Raw genomic sequence first — 10,358 nt, 5'->3', positions numbered from 1 at the left:
CATCAAAAATCTGTGTGAATTCAGCTCTCAATTTTCACTGCTAAGAACAAAGTATTTGGAGTGGGATAGAGAGTAATGTCATCTGTCCTCTTCCAAAATTAATTATACAGAATGTGTTTTGTCTCCGGTAGACTAAGGCTTTAATTGTTCTGTGTGGAGGCCTGACGTTTCCCCTTTTCCAGGGATTTTGCAGAAGTGATTTCTGCAGGAAGAAGCCAGGCTTGGAGTGTGGAGCAGGACATTTGGACCTTGTGGTGCCACACACATGCCCTCCCTTATCTTCATCCCTGCCTGGAAAAGAGTATGAGGATGCTGTGAAGATGTTGATGTAGTGACAGTGCCAAAAATAAGGTAAAAGAGGGGAAAATGTCTGCAGGTCTTGGCTGACGTGGAGAGAGGGAAGAGCACCCACTGCAGAGGTGGAAGCCCAAAGCATCGTTTGATCCGAAGGCAGCTGAGGGGTGTCCTCATCTCCAGGTCCTCCTGGTGCCTCTTGGGGGAGAACATCTCTCCAGCACCCACCTGCAGGTATCTTTGTGTGTGGGTGAGCAACACTTGATTGCTCTTCTGGGTGGGTGCCAGTAGGACTCTTGGTTGGGGCTTTCATCTGCAAGTCACAAATCAAGCCCCCCCTTATTTCCATTTTTTTAAAAATCACCTTCTGGCTCTTTTTCTGTGCACTGAGGACTGAAGGGCTGGGATCCAGCAGTCTTTAAAATATACCTCTGATGTACCTACTTCACCCCCCTGTTAAGTGTTGCAGTAGGAGCACAAGAACCAGCAGACTCATGGTCTGTTGGCAACTGGTGGGATTGAAATGATCTAAGCCACCAGTGACAATTACCTAGTGTTTTTCTAGTTGTAAACCTGTGGGAAACCCCAACATTTGACTGTAATCTCTTTACTAGTACTTAGAAGTCAAACTTTATGGAAAGATGGTCTGACTTTTATTATTTTTTAAAATATTTTTATTATTTAAAATGAAACATACCTCTGTTTGTATCAGTCTAATGCATGAAATGCAATACAGTATTAGTTACTTCTTCAACTTTAAAATGCAATATTTAAAAAAAAAATAATTCCCCTGTGCTGGCACCTAACAAAAACCACAAGCTTTTCAGCACTATTAAGAAAAAATGAGTTCACATTAGTAAAAGCTTTTAAAAGTTAAATTATTTCCAGGTCCTTTCTAGGTCCTTTCCTTTCTGTTCAAAGTGGGAACTTTGACAATTCAAGTGCAGATGATTAGGTGTCCCAGCGAGAGGAGCAAAGGGAAAACTTCTGCCACTTTAAGAATCCTCCTACCGTCTGACATGCTTGTAGATTTTATTTGAAAGTAAATGCCCTCAAAACGTAAAGCCAATCAAACATTATTCATAAGTCAGCTGATTTAATGCTCCTAAGAATCAGAACTCAAGTTCTATACAACGATAAATTACGATTATTGCAATACCTGCATTTTTTTAAACTCAATAACCTGCCCTCAGTTATCCAATAACACTGCAGGCAGGCTGAATAATTCAGTCCCATCTTTCTTTTAATGTTGGAAGTCTTTTGAAATGGACTGATTCTTATCTTCTGCTATAGTCATTAAGGTGTCATTTAAAACCCACACAGCCTTTATGATGGCTTTATGCCTCCCGAAGGATTAAACTATGAAGAGATAAATGCGTTCCTTAAGTTTTTAGCAGTGAATTCCATATCAAAGGAAAGCAGCAGATTGGCATCTTTTAGACTAAAAACCATCATTAACTTATATTTGGATGAAGCTCATTTTGGGTCAGAGAAGGTTTAGTATTATTCACATCACAGGGATCTGTCTGTGTTGCTTCTAGAGACTTTACCCTACTTCTTGTTGGTTTTTTGCTTTCTTACATAGCTCACGCTGACAGTGTCAGCGTAAAATTGAAATGGGATCGTGGAAACGTGCTGCTTTCCTCCCCCCCAGTTTTCTGTGTGAATCTCCAATTTTAGAGTTCTCTATTTTTGTCTCTCCATATGCTCTCTCGTCAGCTGGAGCTGAGCAGTCTCTTGGTTATTGGTAAAATGGAAAGCATCTGTCAGAGTCAGAAGTCCAATCAACACTTATCACCCATCAGGGAACAGAGATTTCTCTAGATTTCTCTTAGTAATAAATGTTTGGTCCAGTAGTAAACATCTCCATACTGAGCCTTCGTTTGTGGTCCTACAGGTAACTCAAAAACAGAAAGTTATTAGTTATTGGTGTTATACTGGGGCTCAAAGTCCTCAGCCAGTTCCCTTTGCGCCTTGCTGTCGGGAAGGAGTTATCCTGAGAGTGTATCATTTTATCCAGGGCTGAATTTAGGTAAATGATTTCACAACAGATTTCTTCCTGTGTTACAGGAGCGAGGATAATAACCTGCAATTAGAATTGCCTGAGAAATGCCATTTGTTGCTTCAGTTCTGTTCTTCCGTGGAAAATGTTGAAAGCTTTTGTTTTCTTGTAAATTTTCCCGTGAGTAGGGTAAGGTTTTGTGGCAAGAAACTGAAACAAAAGAATATAGTAAAAACCCCACTGTTCACAGCCTGGCTGGGCTTAAACAAAACAACACCCTTCAGCTTTTCTTCTGTGTTCTCTGCAGGACGGTGTTCTGCGTGCATCACTGTAGGAGATGAAAGCCAGATTATTACTATTATTTTCTCTTAGCTAAACCAAGATGTTTTTACTGATTTACTGAGAAACCCAGACCTGGTTTTCTTCTTGTCTTGCAAATAAAATTTCAAAGAAAAAGCAGATCCAAACTTGAGAAGTTTCTCTTCTACCAGTGGTGGGGCTGGAGGTAGGGCTTTTGGTGCCCTTTCAGTATGGGAAATGAGCATGCTTCATAATGCAAAATTTTTCTCAGAATGTTTTTCTTTACTTCAAAAGACACATTTCCATTGAAAATACAGTTGGATGGCAAAACCCTTCCTCCTTAAATCCCTTGCCTCTCTATAGCATTCCAGTGAGCGATGCCAGTGTGGGTGTCCTGGCAGAAGCGTACAGCATGGCAGGGTCACCTCATGAGGCCATCTGTCCCCCAATGCCACCCTGTTGGCCTGCAAGGTCTCCTCTTGACCCATGTGGGCTCCTCCACCCATGTACAGCAGCATCTCAGCCTGGTCCTGGGCCACTGAGTGCACAGAGCCCCATTTAAAGATCTTGGATGGAGTGCAGGTGAGCATTACAGGTCCATCAAGGGTTTCCAGATGACCCCATAAGCATAATAATTAGTGAGGGCCAATATATTCTAGTTTAATACTCCACTAGTAGGATATTTGCAGAAACAGGTTTCTACTTTTGATCTCTCTGCTTTGTGGCCTAAAAGGAATATTTGACTAAAAGGGAGGTGAGATTATGGTGGAAAAGTTGGTATTTTCCTTGGGGCGTGGAAAAAAAAGGAGTTATTTTCTTTCATTGACTTATTTTTTTCAAGAGAAAAATGCACAATACAGAAATCTTTGAATTTCTTCTCATTTTAGGAAACCCTGTGGGAATGGATAGGCCAGGATATAGCTGACCATTCAATATATATATGGTTTCCAGCAAGATGCCTAAAAGAAATACCACAGTTCCCTGTGAGTCCTACTGGGACAGATTCACAGATTTGACAGAGTTGGAAGGGACCTCTAGAGATCATCTAGTCCATGGATGTTTGGGACCATGGATTGTTTCTAGGTGTGATCACTTGGAAGAGACTCTAATGCTCCAGGTTTTTTTTTTTTTTTGTTACAAGTCAGTAATATCTAGTCCCAGCATGTTCTTTAACAATAAAATTACTCAAGACATAAATAAAGTAGGGCCATGTGTGAATGAGGGTCATCATATTTGGTTCTGGGCTCCAGCCCACAGCCCTGCAAGATGCTTAAAGTGGTACAGGGATGAAGATCATAGAATTATAGAATGGTTGAAGTTGGAAGGGGCCTTAAAGATCATGTTTGGTTCTGGGCTCCAGCCCACAGCCCTGCAGGATACTTGAAGTGGTACAGGGATTTCATTGACTTATTTTTTTCAAGAGAAAAATGCACAATACAGAAATCTTTGAATTTCTTCTCATTTTAGGAAACCCTGTGGGAATGGATAGGCCAGGATATAGCTGACCATTCAATATATATATGGTTTCCAGCAAGATGCCTAAAAGAAATACCACAGTTCCCTGTGAGTCCTACTGGGACAGATTCACAGATTTGACAGAGTTGGAAGGGACCTCTAGAGATCATCTAGTCCATGGATGTTTGGGACCATGGATTGTTTCTAGGTGTGATCACTTGGAAGAGACTCTAATGCTCCAGGTTGTTTTTTTTTTTTGTTACAAGTCAGTAATATCTAGTCCCAGCATGTCCTTTAACAATAAAATTACTCGAGACATAAATAAAGTAGGGCCATGTGTGAATGAGGGTCATCATATTTGGTTCTGGGCTCCAGCCCACAGCCCTGCAAGATGCTTAAAGTGGTACAGGGATGAAGATCATAGAATTATAGAATGGTTGAAGTTGGAAGGGGCCTTAAAGATCATGTAGTTCCAAGCCTTGGCATGGACAGGGACATCTCCCACCAGACCAGGTTACTCAAAGGCCCAGATTGGGCCTTTCTGTAGTTTGGGAAAGCCTCCTTTTCTTTTGAAGGCCAAGAGAAAGGAAGGAGTGTCTGAGTGAGTTGAGCTACTGAGACAATTACTTACCTTCATGCACAATAAAAATACAGAGAGCTATTTTTGTAACATTAGCAGCTATTCATTCCTGATCACGCTCAAATTATAAATGAATAAGATAATGAGGGCTATTAAAATAATTTTTCATCAAGGTTAATAGATGAGTAAGACAATTCAATGTTGACACATACACCTACAGGATTAATTCTGCCGGGTGCTAAGCAAGCTGTCCTCTTCCCAAGGATGGCTTTAAGGATGCTCAGGGTCCATAGATGCCCTGGAAACCCCAGCATTAGCCTGTCTTGGTTTGATTCCTTGTGAAAGCATCGTGTTCCTGAAATATTTAAGTTATTTAAATAAGTGCCAGGGACACATTCCTACTCTGTGTCCTACTTAATGCAGCATTAGTGGATTGGTCACCTCATGCTGCATGAATAATGAAAATACAGATTCAGCAATGTTTACAAGAATAAAAGCGGAGCATTAAGTTCTGCTGTTTGGCCCCTCTGTTATTTGTGGGTGCTCCCACAGCCACTGGGGTGTTCCTGGTGATGCTTTTGAGCCCTGCGTGACCTGCGTGTTGAAAACGTAATTTTCCAGAATGGAAATATGTATTTACCTGCCTTTGGAGAGCTGTTGTTTTTCTGGTTAAAAATATTTTAAGCGATGCAGGTAGGGAGCTGCGCTGATTCAGTGTGCTTTGGCAGCTGGCTGTGCTTCAGCAACTGAGAGAAGTCGTCGAGAAACATAACATGGGCTGAAAGTTCTTTGTCCAAAGTGTTTGGCAAACACCTCAGGCCTCATTCTGTGTCCGTGGGGAGCCTGAGGGGAGGTGATGGATGTGGGGAGCACCCGTCTGTAATGGACTCATTCAAATTGATCGGTTGGGTTCCCAACATTGCTCTTTTTTGGAGAAAGTGAAGTTCAGCATAGGGAAAGCAGCACAATCTGTTGCATAGAACTTGAGTGAAACTTTGACTATACTTAGAAAAAAACCAGCAATTCTTTGCAAATCTTTCCCACCAGGGTTTTCTTCTTATTTCTTGATCAACTTAATGGAACTGGGCTCTTGGCTACAAACCAGAAAACTTAAGCCCTTTTTGATCTTAATTTTTGCCTGCGTTTCTGGGAAAAGCTTCAAAAGGTACACACAGAAACGCTGGAAACTGCAGGAAATAAATAAGAAATAAAGGGCTTACTTTTGAAGGATTAGTGGTTTAGTGATGCATAACTCCTTGTTAGCAGCTCCAAGAAGCAACTCTGCTGCTCAGAGCAAGGGCACAGTGGTTGGTGACACTTGAACATAGAATCATAGAGTGGTTTGGGTTGGAAAGGACTTTAAAGACCAGCAAGTTCCAACCCCCCTGCCATGGGCAGGGACACCTCACACCAGATCAGGTTGCTCAGACCCATCAGTCAGTGCCAAGACAAAAAACCCACTTGCTTTCTAAGCATGGAAGAGAAGGAGACTTCAACTCCCAGGGCAAATTTACCAATCTTCTATTATGCCTGGCTAAATGTCTGAACTTCCACTAACATGTCAGCTGGACAGATTAACCCCCGTGCTTTTGGCAGCAAGAGGGCAGGCGAGTCCAAGTATAAAGCTGTGAGAAGATACCAAAATAGCCCAAAAGGCACAAACATCAGTCACAAGCCCTTTTCCCGCTCTGGAAGTGCCCAGAATCAGCCCTGCGTGGGCAGAGGGAGCACTGAATACAAGCAGGGAGGGAGGGAGCTGCTGAGCCTGGATGACTCCAGGTTTATTTTCCCACTGAGTAGATGATTCCTAGATTGCATTTACATATAGGCACCTAAAGCCAGCCTGAATCCTCCTGTAGGCTCCCAAGCCCCAGTGCAGATCTAGTTTGGAGTGTGATTTCTAATAAGCAATTAAGCACTTCAAATAGGTGGCTTGAAAACCAGCTGAACCTAATGCTCCTCCTGGATGGATTTGCTTTATAATGGAGAAATCTTTTAGTTGTTGCTTAAGATGTGAGAATATGCACCAGTGGTGTACTTTACTTTACTAACAGGCTGACGACTGCCACCTCCCTGGAAGTGAAAAGCTGAATCCTTCAACTCCTGTGTTGGAGTCCACTCCAAAGCCTCATTAATTACCAACAAAACCTGGAAATAGCTCCAGCCCCTGAGGATTTTTTCACTTGCAAAACTCCGCGTTCAGTTCCTTGTTCCTCTGAACACAAACAGACACTTATAAAGAGAAACTCCTTTGCTGCCCTCAGCGGGTCTGACTGTGTTTCTTGCTCTAGCGGTAAATGGAGTAAGAAGTGAAGTAAGCGGGGGTTGGGAAGAGGAGCTGCCGTGGTGGTTGGGTGTTGGAAGGTCTCTTAACTCCTAAATACATTTCTGTTTTTAGTGTTTGGTGGTGTTTGCTTACAGCTGAACCCTCCTTCCCGCGTGCATCCGGCACTGCTGGGGTATGAAATGGCAGCAGGTTGGAAGCGGGAGAAGCAGCGCTTTGATTTAACTCCAGCTGGGCGAGCGGAGACTGAAGTGAAGGGCTGCTGCTCAGCTCCCGGCTGAGAGGGAAGGCTGCTGCAGGAAATAACAGCACATTTCTAAATCCTCGCCTGTTGGCTTGATGGAATTGAGCAAAGCAGAATTAGCCGCGGTGGATCACAGGACTAACAAGTGCTAATTTCTGCACGGTTAAGCGTGCAACGAACTCAAATGAAGCGGGGTCACAGAAAGGAGTTTGGTGTTTCTTTGTGGTTTCATGCATGACAAGAACCTTAAGCTACGCAAACAATTACAGAAATACAATTAGATAAGTGACTGGTGAACCTTGCCCAACCCTGTTCCTGGCAGCTCTAATTTTTTTTATTTTTTTTTTTTTTTTTTTTTTTTTTTTTCAGATTGAAATGTTTTAGAATTAAAATGCCTTGGGAAAGAAGAACTATGTTTTGTTGTGGTGCAGATTACATCCTTCTCATGTGAGAGAAGATGACAGCAATGCTCAGCCAAGGCTGCTGAGGACAGTGGGAGACTGAAGTCACCGTTGTCCTCCTGGGAACCAACTGGTGTGAGGGATGATTCAGCAGCCAATGGGTAAGTGAAAAGATATTACTACTGGTCTGGATTGTCCATAATAAACCCAATGGTGATTCTTGTGTTTGCCACAAGAATATTCACCTCTTCTCCTCCCGTTTCAACGTTAATTTATTCCTGATGGGACTGGCTATGACTCTGTGAGCTGTCTTAAAGCGCAATGAGTATGACTGCTGTTATTCCGGTGACTAAGCATCAGGGCTTGTGTTGGAGGACAGATAAGAGATTGTCAAGTGCCACGTCTGTTCCATGACTTTCAACGAGAAGCTTTCCTTCCAAGCCACGTGCTCTGTTCCTGGCTCGAGCTTTTGTGGCTCACAAATGTGTTTCTTTGTCTTAGTGCTGGTGGTGGGCACTGTTATCATTAATGAAAGGGAAAAGTCACCGTTGGTGTAGATGGCCAGGCTGAATGGGGCTTTGAGAAACCTGGTCTAGTGGGAGTTATCCTTGCCCAGGGCAGGGGGGGTGGAACTGGATGTTCTTTAAGGTCCATATAGTGGGAGTTATCCTTGCCCAGGGCAGGGGATGTGGAACTGGATGATCTTTAAGGTCCATTCCAACCTGAACCATTCTGTGACTCTATGGTTGAGGGAGGTTTGAGTGAGGAGAACATGGTGGGCCATGGGCAATGTCCACTTACTTTGAATGTGGGCAGTTGGTCTGAGCATGTCCTCACGTGAGAATTTGGATCGACTCTGCTCTGGCCAGCGCCTGACCAGGCAACATCAACAGCACCAGTGCTGTTGTGCCAGAAAGCAGCCTTGGTGGCAGCCCTTGGTTTCCTTGAAGATGTTTTCTGTGATAATTAATCATCCTCATAAAGCATAATTGCCCTTTGAACTCTGTCATGCTTCCTTTTCCCTACTGTATTTTTTTTTTATATGAACTCTGTCATGCTTCCTTTTCCCTACTGTGGTTTGTTTTTTTTTTAAATATAATTAATTTTGTGCAGGACATTCCTGGCTTAATGTGACAAGCACAGTAACCTGCGTCGGTAAGAGTCGCTCACCTTAGGTGATTTAGCAGCGTCACGGTCAGCGACAAATTACCTTTTCTCCTCTGATCAATGTCTGCCTGCAGCTCTTGTCTAGTTTTTTAAGAGGGCAATGATTCTTATTTATCTTGAATTTTAAAATCTATCGCAGAAAACAGCCCCAGCTGCTACAACGTAGGGAAAGCTTAAGCCAGCAGTGACACAACCTCCTAAGCACAGGACAAGGAGGTCCGGGTACCACTGCTCTCCCCTTTTTAGCATCAGTGCTCCCTAATGGCAAATGTGCATCTTCTGCTCCTGCAATGCAGCCACGGTTCCACCTGCATGCCCAGAGCACAGCTATGTGCCCCCTCCTAAATTGTGGTTGAAAAACTAATCTGTGCAATGAAAGGGAAAGGGAATCTAAATAGCTTAAATGGTGAGGCATGAAGGATGGTTAGTGATGGGAACCTGGAGGTACTGGAGTGAGCTCAGCAGCTAGAGGAGTCAATGGGAAGAGTGATAGACCATTGAACCCACTGGAGACAAAAACAATCAGGGCAGAGCTTATAAGATGAAGAAACTCTGAGGGTGACAAGGAGAAACCGGTTTGATGCAGCCAAGAGGGTTGGAAATGAATTTTCACCCATGGGGATCGCATCCTCTTGTCTCATGTCGGGGGAGCCCCTCAGCTCTCCTGTTGCCCGGGGGGCTGCAGGTTCCTGGGAATGGCCTCAAGCTGCACCATGGTAGATTTAGGCTGAATATTAGGAAAATTTTTTTCACCAGAAGGGTTATCAGCCATTGGAATGGGCTGCCCAGGGAGGTGGTTGAGGCACCATCCCTGGAGGTGTTCAAAAGACAGGTTGATGTAGTGCTGGGAGGTATGGTTTAGTGATGATGCTCCTTGTTTGTTGTGTGGGTGTCTATTTTTGTCAGTTAGGTTGACGGTTGGACAAGATGATCTTTAAGGGCCCTTCCAACCTAGAAGATTCTGTGATTCTGTGAATGTGCTGGGGACCCATGGGATGGCACAGGCATCCCCATGTCCCACCCACAGCCCCAAGAGGCTGTTGAGGAGTTTACTGAGGAGGTCCTTTTCTTGCCACTGGGTTCTTCTGTCTGGTTTTCTTTCCCCCCAAGACTTTGTTGTTGGACTCACCCTCCTTTCCACACTTACCATATTTGTGACCTTAAACCTGGAGACCCTGCAATGGGTGAAGTGAGGGGTGTCACCACCTGATGATGTGTGTGGAGAAGGGGTTTTTCTTCTAAAAATCTCCAACGTGCTGCTCTGTGATTACAGAGCAACATGACTTGCTGACAAAATGGCTCCTGGTTGGATATTTAAGAGGGTTTGCTGCTGAAATAATGCACAACCCTGGCATATGGTAATTAGAGATAAGCAAACAGTTGAAATAAAAAAATCTCTTAAATTATACTACACTGCACAAGGAAATGTGAGGCACATAAACAAATGAGCTTTCTTCCCTGGCTGCAGACAGGGTGTTAGCAGGTGATTCACTGGCGGCACCTCTCTCCCTTGTCTAGTTCATTAGATCATCATTAATTTACACCTGTGTTTGGTGAATTACAGCAAAACACGGGCTCAGAAAACACCCTGGTTTTTGTTGTTTATTTTTGCAATGCTTACAAGGAAGCAA

This window comes from Calidris pugnax, unplaced genomic scaffold, assembly GCF_001431845.1.
Source record: "Calidris pugnax isolate Ruff unplaced genomic scaffold, ASM143184v1 scaffold10, whole genome shotgun sequence".
Classification (NCBI taxonomy): domain Eukaryota; kingdom Metazoa; phylum Chordata; class Aves; order Charadriiformes; family Scolopacidae; genus Calidris; species Calidris pugnax.
Note: the sequence above shows the minus strand (reverse complement) of the source record.